A 13,434-nucleotide genomic window follows, 5' to 3' on the forward strand; every position below is an offset into this window, starting at 1 on the left:
TGATAACAAAAACCGAGCGATTCATGACCATTTGATGACTGTGTTTTGGGTCTCAGTCACTTTCCATACATATTTTAAATTTAGTTGGATTTAGCATACTAGCTTGACTATTGCCAGGAGCTAATCTGAATTACACTGTGTGGTCCCGTACCAAGGCTTAAGCTTCAAACCTCTGAATCTGGCAGAGTTATGAAATCCTCTCTTGATCTATCACTGTCGGTAACCAGCAGGGTTCCTTTTCAAGAAGGGTGAGTTATTCTGTCAATCAGTCTATAAAAATGTGCCTGTGAAGGTGAATATTCCTCTCTAAAGGTGCTGGCTGGTTTTGTTATGTGCTCTAAGGTCTAAGTACCTTTCTCTGAAGCTTGTGCTCCTTCTCTCAAAAGAAAGACTTGAAAGTCTTTTCTCTGTCCCACTGTTTAGCTAGTATCCCCTTGTGTTTTGGCAGATGTAGAGCATTTCTGTTAAGGCATACTCCAGTGGTGAATTTTAAATCCACTCCATGCCATGATCCATGCCCCAGCCCTCTCTGAATCTACCTTCAAGCAACACTTCCATTTCAGAGCTCTAGGAGAGGTGGGCTTGCTCCATGATCCCCCAGGCTGTCTGAAGATTATTTTTTTTTTTATCAATAAATAGAAGAGATTATAAGGTTGAAGTATCATTTTTAGCACTATTTTTAAATTGTGTTTTTCGATGTCTTTGTTACCTCCGGCACATTTTCTTGGAAAACACTACCAAAATCAAGTAAGATATAAAGTGTAAAATAAATAAAATAAGAATACATTCATCATAAAATAGTTATACAACCACTTCAAGGGCAGTGAAACAAAAACTACTCTATTTACAGTTTTTAGATTGCAGTCTAATTCCAAGCCTTTTGGGGGTTTGCTGTCTTTGAATACTACAATTACTTGATACATATTGATATGCTAAGAGAATGTGACAAGAAATTAGAAATATAACATCTTTATTCTTAAAGGAAAAGAAGAGGGAAATATATTGGAACTAAGGAGTTACCATACTACAATTTTTTTTGTCATTTTTTGTTTTGGTTCGGTTTTGTTTGTTTCTCCTTAAGGAAGGAACAGAAGATAAGATAGGGAAGGATAGATCACCAACATCAGAATAGAAAAAAAAAGTTCTTACACAAGGCAAAAAACGAAGAGGCATACTTTTTTGTGTGTGGAATTTCTTATGTGAATGGATATGAGAGAAGTTATTAACAAGCAGGTAGTTCTAATTACATAGGAAAAGAATACTGTATTTGTCTTTGGTTTGACTATGACTATTGCTCAACTGTCTGAAAAAAATATGTATATAAAAAAATTGAGACCCCTATCTGCTTTTTGAAATGACCATCATAACAATATTAGTTAATCAATCCCTAGTTCTACTTTTATCAGATTTGGTCTCTGAGAAAAATCATATGGAATTTTCTTTTAATGCAACCAACTGCTCATTATGGCATATTCTGATAACGGAATGTGTTTAAGTAAAACAAAAATATGTGGTCTTCACTGTAATATCTGATTGTATTTAAAATATAATACTTCATACATATATAAATACTGAGGTTATAAAAAGGTTACTATCCTTATTAGAAGAATCAAAGTCAGCTTTAACGGTGTAGGAATGATACCCACAGCTCAAGCACAACATGTATGTGGTGAATAATAGAGAAGATGCAAGGTGATCTTGAGTGATAGCCTTTCTTTCACAACCTTCTTACCTTGTTTTAATCTGCATGTTCACTAGATGTGTTGTGTAGCTATACCCCATAGAAAGCATGGAATATTATATTTTGTTAGGTATTAAATATTCATATGCACATAATAGTGACATTAGGTGTTGCTTATTTAAGCTTTCTCTGATTTTTTCTTTGCTTGAGAATTGAAAGATTTCTAAGATGTTGGCCTATCTAAGTTATGTTTTCACACTGTCTTGTCTAAACTGCATGATTATGATCACCACTTGCCTTTATTTAGTCAAAACAAATTCTGATTTGGACCTTATGCAAAGCCAGTTTTTCCATTGCTATAGTCTCCAGTCTAATGAGGTCAATTAATGTTTTCTCTTTTGACCAAGCTGTTGTTCCTCACGTTCCTTCACCCAAACACTTACTTTCACTTTCCAAATATCTCTTTCTTGTTTTGTTTTCCATTATAACTAGAATTCTTACAAACAGACAACATCACCGAGAACAAGGGCAAACAGTCATGCTCCCAGAGACAATTCCTTCCTGGATACCATCATTTTTCTTTCCATTTACTGAAAATCAGATGGAGAAGGCGTAACAAAAAGGTTTCACTGTGGAGACTAACAAATGAAAGTGGGCCACCTGATGTGCTGTGTCAGAGAGAAGTGATTACTTTTCATCTGCTGTTAACCAGCAGAGGGGGGAGCAGCCGTGGGCGGTAGAAGGGTTAACACAGGTGATTTTGAGGAGAGTTGGATCTGGGGGAGACTCTTCTGAGTCTTCCTTTGTGATGCTGAGTGCTTCCTGGGTGAGGCAGGGTGGATGTGAGCGCTCTGGCTGTTTTTAAGGCCCTTTGCTTTCTTATGCAGTGTTGGCATTGGGCTGTGAGGTGAAGGGGATGGGGTTATTTGGTGTCTGTGGTTTTGGTGTGAGGGCTTCTTCACAGAGAGCTATTTCAGAGCTGATGGAAGGGCTATTACTGAACAGCTTGAGTGGGGCTGGCTTTGTCTGGCAGGCTTTCTGGAGAGTTTAACAAGGATTTTTTTGAGAGATTGATTCTCAAAGCTTTTGGTTGAAAGCTGCAAGCAAGGGGGACTCAAAAACCTGTCTGTAGTTCATATGAGGTGGCTGTGAGTTGCGTTTATAGCTTAAACTCTTTTTAGACCTTTTTTCTGCTAAGCAACAGGTTTCTCTTCTGTGTTTTTACTGAGTTCTTTTAAGAAAGTAAGTAAAAGTTACGTGTGTGGGCCTTAGATAATCACTGTACCTTCCCTGAGTTGTGTTTAAGTATATTGTTCTAGTGGTTTTGGTTTCTCCTCTTTTTATTTTTTTTCATGTTCACATGATTGAACAATGCAGCTCTGGACTTTAGATCTGTTTAGCCTTATTCCTGTCATGGAGACTCTGTACCACATATAGTACCAATCCTAGAGGCTGATACTCTTTTAATGAAGTGCATAAACAATTGTTTGATGTTTGGCTTTTTTCTTGAAAACATTTTTTGTTTAAAAAACAAAACTTTCATTTTATGAAATACTAATGTAAAACCCCAGGTTTAATGCAAGAACTCTGGTTTCTCTGTTTCTAGAGTATATATAGGATTCTCATTATGAAAGGATAATAATTCCACCAAATATTCAAGTATGTGAATAAGTCCTATTGAGTTCAAAAGTAAACATGCCTAATTATCTCGATAATTAAAGGTTAAGAAAAAAACTACAACAAAAATTTACAGTGTTAGTAGTTTGACTTCATTAATAGGATGGTACTTTAAAAATTAAGGATGTTCCCATGTGGTTGATTGGATATCTAAGAAATAGCTTCTCGCATGTGTTAAGTTCTTATTCATTTTCTTGTGCTTTTTTGGTTTAATTTTGGGAAATGCTTTCATGTCAGCTTAGTGGATGTTCTGGAAAGCAACTTTAGTTCTTTCTGAAAATCCAGGCTTCTATTGTGTGTCTAGTTCTAGACTTTACTGTTTGATTCCTAAAAGGTGGTCCATCTTAGGGGGAGGGAATTAATCACTACAAGGGACCTCAAATTGTTGTGGTAACCTGTTGTTGTTGTTTCCTAACAATTGTTGAAGCAAATATTGTCAAGTATGAACAAGTTTCTTTTGATTGGTTTTATATATATATATATATATATACACACACGTATATATACTTGGTCTTCTAGAAGCAACATCTTTGGGTAATTATGGGTAACTGGCAGTATAAGAAATTCTTGTTTGGGCCCAATAAATGTTTTTTTTATACTCTTATGCGAGGATTTCATTTTATTTCTTAATTAGTTATCCTTGAAATGTCCGATCCTGTTATGTAGTCATCAGGGCTTTGATGCAGACAGCTAAATTAGTATGTGATTGGGACCAAGCTTTAGAGTTGTACATAAACAGGAATGGATAAGTGTTTCATTAAATCCTTACTATATTCCATCCCTGCTGACTAATACACGTAAAAGAAGAATAAAGAGGGAATTAGGAAGGATAGAAGACGTAATTTCACTAGATATCCTAAGTTTTCATCCTTTGAAAATGAAACAACAGGAGGGAAAAAAGAGAAGGAAAAAAAAAAAAGCTATTTGTACGCACAAGGAAAAACTCCAGACAGTAAGTACAAGGTTTTCTTGTTTTGTGGAACCTAGAAATGTAGCTTTAAATAGATATCTAGACACTCCCAAATGTTTCCCATACACTAGGGGAAGCAGAGACATGTATGTCGATTATTAATTAATCTGACCACCTAGCTGGCAAACCTACATCTGAGACATCATCTATCTGTCTTCATTATCTCTGAGTTTTGTGGTATTTCCTGCTGATTGACTTTTATATTCAAGACCTGGCTTTTTCAGGAGAGACATTAAGAGGTTCTCCTGAGTGTGTTGTAATGCAATTCCAGTACATGCTCCAGCATTAATCTGCTACATTTTACTATTACAGGAGGCTATAGATTCAAACAGTACAACTTTTCACAGGCTTGTCTGGGCTAAAATGCATATTAGTGGTTAGCTTATATTTCTAGGCAATTCAGTTATTTAATGTCAAATTTACTGTAATACCATAGTGTTAGAAGGGCATATGTGCTATTATCTGTTCTTCTTAAGGTTTTCAAAAAATATAATCTTTTTATTGAATATATTGTGGAGAAACACGAGGAAAAAAATCTGCCATTTCACCTGTAATCAAATTCCTCAGGATGGTTTTGACGCATAGTGTGCTATGATAGAATCATAACACTTCCAAAATAAGAAACATTAAATCCTGCTGATGCTTATAAATTTTCAGCGTCTCAGTGCCTAGTTAGATCAGCTGCACACTTAACTACTGTTTTTGTACTGTGTGATGTTGCATAATCAGAATGTGATGCTGCTACAGCTATAGGTCTGTCTTTATGGTTACTGCTGAATGACTGCATTCAGTGCTCTGTATTCTCCTCCAGTGAGTACTGCAGACGTGCTTTCTACAGACTCTGCAGCCCTGTTAAAAACACTTGAATTTTCCTTGCATTCAGTGTGGGCTTTATTGGGTTGCATATATGAAGTTAGAGGCACCAAACAAAGAAATTTTATAGAGGTTCTGTTGCTATGAATATGAACAGTTTTGAAGAGGGAACAGAATGTATCAAAAATAAGAAAGTATCACTGACTTTTTTTTTTTAATGTGCCTATTTACCTTGGTTGGGGTTAGAGGGAGGCTAAAAAGGAAATGAACATAAGAAAGCAGTCATGTCTTCATTTCTATATCATTGTTAGTTTAGGTGAAGCTGCTGACCATGAAGAAAGCTGTAGGATCAATCTGGCAATGGCTGTGTCGTGTGTTAACCTGACTGAGACCACAAATCCATTTCATATGCAGTTGGCTGACTAATATCCATCAGAGGCAAATGACAGGTATTGTCCTTGCAGCTGCAAAACTGGGATTCCTAGCCTAAGTGAAGGAAGGATCCTGTGTCCCCCCCCCCCCCTCTTAGTTTCTCTCAGGTTGATTCTGTGATGTGAGGGGTTAGATATGGGCTGTGGGGAACACAACTTAGTCTCCTTATCCTTTTTTTTTTTTTTTTCATAATCTAGTGATTGAAAAGTATCAGTAACATCATAATTTAGAAGGGGATGTGAAAGTAAACTGCATTCAGCTCCTTAGGCTGTGATTTTATTTTATTTTTTTTTCCCCCTGTCCTCACCCAGTACCTTATTGCTGAATATAAAGAGGAACTGAGAAATAGCACATTAGGAATGCAGAGTTAATAATATTCTATTAGGAAAAAAGTCAGCATTAAGTAAAGCAAAATTGTTTGCTGATGGTTAGCTGTGTATTGTGGCCTGATACCGTGGGTGTCTTGGTAATTAAATTGAAGTTAGCTCATGGGTTTATACACAAAATGGAAACATAGCTAAAAGGTACATCTTATTTCCTAGACAAATGAGTAGGGTTTTTATTAGAGAGAAGAATCTGGTCACATGCATAGAAGGGAAAAAATAAACACTGTTTAGCTATACAGTATTGAGGAAAATGAGAATGAATAATGAGGAAATTAATGAGAAATTGAGGAAATAATGAGAAATAAGGAGACTAACTACTGGTTTCAGCTCAGATGAAGTATGTTGTGGTATAGGTCAATTCAATTCATCTTTCATTTACCTCGTTCATAAGTCTTATTTATAGGAGATCCATTTTGAAGTTAACTAATCTACAGTGAACTGGAGACTGAAGTTATATCGCATGTATAAAGCATAATCATATAGTGGGTTTGCTCAGTGACACTTTAAAAAATAGCTTTTGGGAAACATGTTAATATTCACATCTCAGAAAAGCTATGATCCTTTAAAAGGGAAGTATTTAAGAGTTTTCAGAACAGAAGAACTTGCTCCCTAGAACGTGTCTGTACTGCAAAATAATATGCTGTTCACTTATGTTGGCTAATTTAAGATAGCTACTTGGTTGAGAACATCAGCTTTTAACTTTAGTTAGAGCTACTTTTCTTACAGCTGCAAGCAAAACAAATAAGTTGTTGTATTCGCTACTGATAGCAGCGAACAAGGATAATCATTTTTTTTCAATGACTTCAGTATAAGGAAAGATTAAATAACTAAATTTTCAACTTGGAAGAGACAAATGTGCTATTGGCCTATAAAATTATGAATGACAGTGTGTTAATCACTTTATATTCACTTTTCATATCTCATGATACAAAAATGAAGCATATCAAAAAATAATCACACAGTTGATATAGAACAAAGAAAGTACCTGTCATACAGAATACAATTAAAAATGTGGGATCTTTTTGCCAGTGATCATTTTGGAAGAGCAAAGTATAACTGCAGAATTGTTAGAGCAGTTAATAAAATAAGCCTCTCTTCATGATTCTGATCTTCATTGTACAGTGAGTCATTCTTTGGAGCTGGTTATTCCAGCTCCCTTCTTTCAGTTTTCCATCACTTGCTTGCCCTGTGCTTTCTTATTCCTGTGTATCTGTGTGTGGCTAGTGCTTTCTTGACTTTTTAGGCATTGTGAGCCTCCATCTACCTCAGAGACCTTTATACCTCAGATTATGTTAATGAAGAAGGATGGAGTAAGTAAGTAAACTGAAGGGATGCAAGCTGGGTGCAAGCTTTTTATTTACAATGTAGTCATATGTGCAATTTAAATGTTTATTTCTAGGGAACACTTTAAAACCTACCAATTATGTTCTTTCCTTTGTCCTCCTACAGTAATAGTAATGCTGTTTAGCCATATATGAGCTAGTTTAAAATTTAGTAAACTGATAGAGCTAGCAATGGTAAACCAGTCTGCTGTTGTCTTCAGTATGCTGAATTTCTAACTGTGAAATAAAATGATAAAATAACATGATGATAAAATCATCTATAAAATGATGTCAATACAGGAAGAAGAAAAGTTTAGTTTGTAAATCCTTGTCAGCAAGTGGAATAGATGAAATATCAATGTGGGGACTGCTAAGCTTTCTGTTCTTTGGATACTTAGTTTCCATATATTCAATGAGAATGGGTATCTTCAGTTTCGCTTACAACTCTGAAAATATTGAATAACTGTTTCTTTATAACATAATGTTTCTTTAGCTTGTATTTGCCTATTTCCTTTAGATTGAAAAGGTTAGTTGTAAGCCTAGTTAATGTATTCAAGTGTTCTGTTTTGCATTTCTTATATACAACACCTAACCTCATCAAGCTGTGATGAATGCCAAGTCTCTCAAGTAAAATAATTTTGAAGAATCAAGTGGGTCTGGATGTTTCTAATCTTCTATTTACTAGGCACATCTTTATATATAATAATAATAGATGAGTTATATTTTATCTGCCACTATCTTGCTTATCCCCACATATACGCACGATTTTCTACCTTGGGTTTCTCCCAGATCACCATGATGTTCTGTAACAGAAATATCATGGTGTCACTGGGAAATGTCATCTACTTGCTGGCTGCTTCCTCTTCAAAATGGTTAACTGGATAGATACATGTTGTTCGCTACTTAAAAATATGTGACAGTTTTGAGGGATCACTCCTAAACTTTATTTCCAGTTGCTTAATTAGTTTACAAATCAAGATATTTGCCCCTTTAAAAAAAAAGTATAGTACACAATTGGTGACAAAGCTGAATAATATATTTGTGTAATTAAAAATACTCCTTTATGAAATATCTAATTACACTATTTTGAAAACTGAAGTTAATTAAGCCCACCTTCATCTATTTCCCCCACCTTTGTTTGCATGTGTGTATTTGAAAAGAGTAACTCTATTGGGTGAGATAAGTGACATTTCTATCCCACCCTCCCTTACAGGAGCCTTTCTGGCTTTAGCCTAACAAGTTATATTTATCTAATTGTTCTGCTATTCTATCTTAAATAACTGATAGAAAATCTAATTACAGTAATGGGACAAATCTCACCAGGCTGTAAATTCTAGCTTTTTTTTCTTAGCAGCATTATTTAAGGATAGGTATTGCATTATTATTTTACATGCTATTCAACAGTTTGTTTGTAGGGACATTGTGCTCTCTCCTGGTGTTTGGTACTGCAATTTGTTCTCAGTCTTTTTCTGAGCATCACCAAGTACTTAACCCTCCCTTCCTGTAGAACAAAATTCTTTGATCATGTCACTGGCTTTAAACTAGTGATTGGAAGATGAGTATCATTTCTGGACATGCTTAGTCAAGTAGTCTTATTGGCTAGTCTGAAGTTCACATTGAAATGGACAGTTAGCATTGTATCGTAGGCACATTGTGGGTCTATACTCTGGAAAAATAGTTCAAAATAATTGTCGTCAGCAATTTCTCTCCTTTACTGGTCTTTGCACTTTATCGGTAATTGTGCACTTACAGTATACATTCATTTGGAAAACTAAATGCAATGTGAATACATTCAAATAAAGATGAAATGGTGGGTAATTAGGTGCAAGGCCAAAATATCAATGCTCTGGTACAAAAGGAGCAGGGTAAATGACCTGACTTAACTACTTTAGTCATATATAGCTTCATTTGTGTGTGTAGTAGGAAAAAATATTTTAGATTGCCTCAGAAGAGCTTCTACACTAGTTACTTATATATAAAAAACTATATATGTGAAGTACATATGTAGTGTGTGTGTGTATATAGATATATATGTAAAGCGAGTTTGGCAAATTAACTCTTAAAGAAAACTTCCTGTTTGGGTGGGCAAGAAGTCAAATGGAGTGATTTTGGGGAGTTAGTATTTACTTCATTGTGTTTTCAACTGAAGTAATTCACCTGTCTCTCCCTCAAGCATCTCTTCACCAGCACTTGCATGCAAAAAATTAAGACTAAAACACAATATCTTGCTGGAAATAAGTACACTTTCTAACTTAATGTTTTTGTAGGTTCTTAAACTCCGTCTCAATCATATTTGACTTTTGCATATAAAGACATTAACATGGTCTGAGAGTACCTGAGTACTTCGACAAAGGAAATTAACCGCAACTAAAGAGATAATCTGAGGAATTAGTTCTTATACCTATATATTGATGAGAACTATTGAATTTTAGGATTATTGGTCATCAGAATATCTCTCTTCTGTTCTACAGGTCTGGAGGAAAAAGGGTGTTTTTTGGCTTGTAACCATGACCTGCATCTGAATGTCCATTTGTGGGTCTGGCAGACAGCCCAGGTCAACCCACCACTCAGCAGCTCTTGCACTGCCCCTCCTCAGCATGGCAGGGGGAAGTAAGGTGGAAAAGCTTGTGGGCTGAGATAGAGACAGGGATGGCACTTATCAGTTACTGTTATAGGCAAAATAGACTTGACTTGGAACAAACTAATTTACTGCCAATTAAAAATAGAGTAGAATAGTGGGGGGGGGGGGGGGGGGGAAGGAAAGCTCAAACACCCCGCTGACTGTCCCTCTCCCCTCCATCACTGCCGTCTGCCCAGAGGCCACAGCGGGGTCTCTGTTCCAGCACCTGGAGCCACTCCTGCCCTCCTCCTCCGCTCCCCCAGGTGTCGACAGGGCTGTTTTTCCCCCTTCTTTCTGTCAGCTGCCAGGCAGCGCTGTGCCCTCCTTTCTTCCCCAGGCTGTCCCTGAGGCGAGGCACCGCCATCTTGGCTGCTGGGCCCAGCTGTGCCCTGTGGTGGGCCTGTAGGGGCCAGCATGCGGCAGCCCCAGCATCGCCACACGCAGCAGCAATGCAGACATGCACCCACACCAGCTACATACACCACTTGATTTTCTTCTTGTCCTGTGCACTCAGTGTGAGATGGGTCACATGTCTCATTTCCTTCCGAAGTTCGATTATCTCTGTATTATGCTGGAGACATCATACCTCAGTGAGGGAGAAAGCAGTTGAGCTCTTCACCTGCATTACCACATTTTGACACCAATTCTGCTGGTTGCAAGCAACTAAAGAATGGGATTTGGTTTGCTGTGTTTGACTTCTGCCCCTTCAGAGTTTATTTTGTTTAACTCGGTTTATTTATTTTGGTCAATTCTTTTGACCTGATCAGTTTTAAAAACAACTCACACTACAATTATGCAGCTTTAAATTCAAGGTCTCTTAAATGAAAACAATATTCTTACTCGGTAGGTGATAAAGCTCTTTTCCTTTCTTACAAAACAATTTCAGTGCTAAAGAGCTTATATCAAATTGCAATTACAGAAGTAAAAACCTAGATGTAGCCTAATGAGTAAATGAAGAGTTGGATAATGGTGATCCCTTGTAAGGGGTTTTAATGAGGAAAATGCTCTTTAATCATCTGGTGATTATGGAAGAAGAACAGTAATCTGTGCCACTTTGGTGTCCTGGCAAGGTAATTTACTGTATTTTATCTTCTTGCTCTGGAGCTGAATAGCCTCACTCTGTGCCCACGCAGCAATCTGCAACATCTGGAGTCTGCTGTATGCACTATGTTTTTAAGTGTTCAGCCCAAATTGAGAGTTGAATTGAACGGAGAGTCAGCTTTCTACTGCTGACGCACAGAAACGCGTGAGGAGCTGTGGAATTGGTTAGGGAAAGGATTACTTGCGAGGTAAGTTTTGTAAGCACTTTTCAGATTTTCAGAGAATCTTTATACTCATGTCTGAAAACTGCTTTTTCTAAGGAGCTATATAAAATCTGCAACGGGTTGTCACAAAAAAAAAAGCTGCTTATCTGCTGCAGAAGTGCATGAACATGCCTTGAAATAACTTCACATAGAGGAATGCCGGGGATTGTCAAGTTTGTAAGCTGTCCCTTCCTCATCTAGGTTATGTACCTGTAACTTAGTAACAAAACACTGTTGTCAAAACTTGCATAGTAATTCAAATGCTTTCAGTTGACTTGTAAGTACCTCGAAGTTTTTCCTGGGTTCATTTTTTGGAGCTGTTTTTCTTGCAGGATTCACTTTTGGTGTTGCCTAAGTGCTTGTCTTAAAGGGCTACATTCTTTCAGTGAAAAGGGACAAGTGTCACCCATTGGTAGCACATATTTTTGATGGTCTTTGTTGATATCCAGAGGCATACTGACCTCATGAGGGCAGGCAAAGCACTAGTCTAAATGTGCTTAACACTTTCCTTATGGAGAGAAGGAAAAAGAAATTTCTCCTTTGTTATTACTTACAGATTCTGTTCCACAGGGCTTGGGTAGAAGCAGCTTCCAGGACTGAACCTGAGAGCAGACTGCTGCTGAAGTTAATTTCCCAAACTTGTCTGGGACCACTTCTGTACTCTGGCATTTACATCCCTAAGAATTTACATTTTTGGGATGTAACGGGTATTATGGCAGTGAGTTAGGAACATCAAATCAATAGACTTCATTAATCTATGTAGTAAAATATTTTCATCAACTCTTATTTTTAAATTCTGATAGTATAAAACCTTCTTTTGAGTGTTTAGTGACTTGTATCAGAAAAACACTGAACATAAATGAATATGTACAGGTACTACTGCCATAAACAATTTAGTGTCTGTAGTACTAAATGCTCACATGCTAACTGTTATTGTAGAATCCTTGTAATCACAGTAGAAAAATACTTCACCTTTCAGACAGCCTGATATATTCTTAAAACCTGTGAAGGATAGCTTTATTTTGCAGTGATGAGATCAAGTTAAGTAAGACTTGGCCTTTCAGAGCTGGATCACTTTTTCTGTAATGAAAGTGGAAGTAGATGGTGATACATGAGCAGTTACTGTATATGTCAAGTCAAAAGAAGTAATTTGATGCATTAACTGTGGTCAGAGAGAGCATGGAAGATGCAATGGAAAAAAACAGAATTGAATACTTTAAGTTTTACTGTTATGACAACTGCTAGTGCAGGATTTAGATGATGGATTTGTTGCAGCACTCTTTTTTCTATTTTTATATTGTAAAAATGGGCATACACAAAGCTATGGATGCAAATACCTGGGATTCTTTTTCATTTTGCCTCGTGCTTTAAGGAAAAGGAAGACATTGGCCATGCAGAGTTTGGGTTGAAAAAGCAAAAGCTATGTAATGTGATTACTGCAGCATCACGGTGTGATTCCATTGTACTGCTATGTCCATGTCCCACTTTTCCAACAAATCATAACCAGCTGACAATGCAAATATCACAGCATGCTGTCTGGGAATTATTTTGATTAGTTTGTTACTTGCAAAGGCTCCCCTTGCTGTCGAGCAATGAGTCCTTCTCCTGTGGCTGTTACTTCTTCCAGACACTGTTGTGAGAGAGGCTGAGATTGCAGTGGCCATAATTCTGGTTCAAAGGTGCTTGTATGAGCTTGCATTTGTTACCTTTCAGGGCTCTGGGCAGTATGCTGTTAATGGAAGAATGTTTTTTCCAATGCTGTCTTGCCAAATACCTATAACAAAATTTAAAATCCCCAACATAAAGCTTTGGTTTTAAATCTTGCACAAAGATGAACCACATTTAAACCAGTTTAGAAGCACAGAGTCTGCATGTGTTGTCAATAACACATCTGGAATGTAATAGTCTTTGTAGAGGCAAAAACATTCTCGAGCTATAATCATTGTATTTTTTTCCCCTCACAGAAATAACAAACCTGTTCTCGAAATCAGGTATTTAACCTGTAGTAATATTTTCTTGTCTCTTAATGTTGGCTGTGTCATAAATCATGGCTTTCTTTACAAGCTATTAATTATTCTAGTATTTGCCAAAAGTCTATTCGTATTCTGTGGTGTGATAAAAGTGGGATACTAACTCCAAAATGAAACTTGACAATATTCTGAACTTGTGGAAAACTCAATTGAGATAAAAGCATGTAAATGTTTGACTTTATTTTCATATTGTCACTAG

General features: G+C 36.8%; 1 protein-coding gene across 4 annotated transcripts in view; it reads left to right on the forward strand.

Annotated features, from left to right (window-relative positions):
* Window positions 1-13,434, forward strand: part of CDH12 (cadherin 12) — a 568,098-nt gene that overhangs the window by 107,549 nt on the left and 447,115 nt on the right. The window contains exon 1 of one of the 4 annotated variants that reach the window (XM_083824855.1): window positions 2,533-2,923. The exons of the other annotated variants lie outside the window; for them this stretch is intronic. The gene's annotated coding sequence lies outside the window, so the exon portion shown is untranslated. Of the gene's footprint in view, window positions 1-2,532; window positions 2,924-13,434 lie in introns of those variants that run through there. 4 annotated transcript variants of the gene reach the window in all.

The sequence above is a fragment of the Anser anser genome (assembly GCF_964211835.1).
Source record: "Anser anser genome assembly, chromosome: 2".
Taxonomy (NCBI): Eukaryota; Metazoa; Chordata; class Aves; order Anseriformes; family Anatidae; genus Anser; species Anser anser.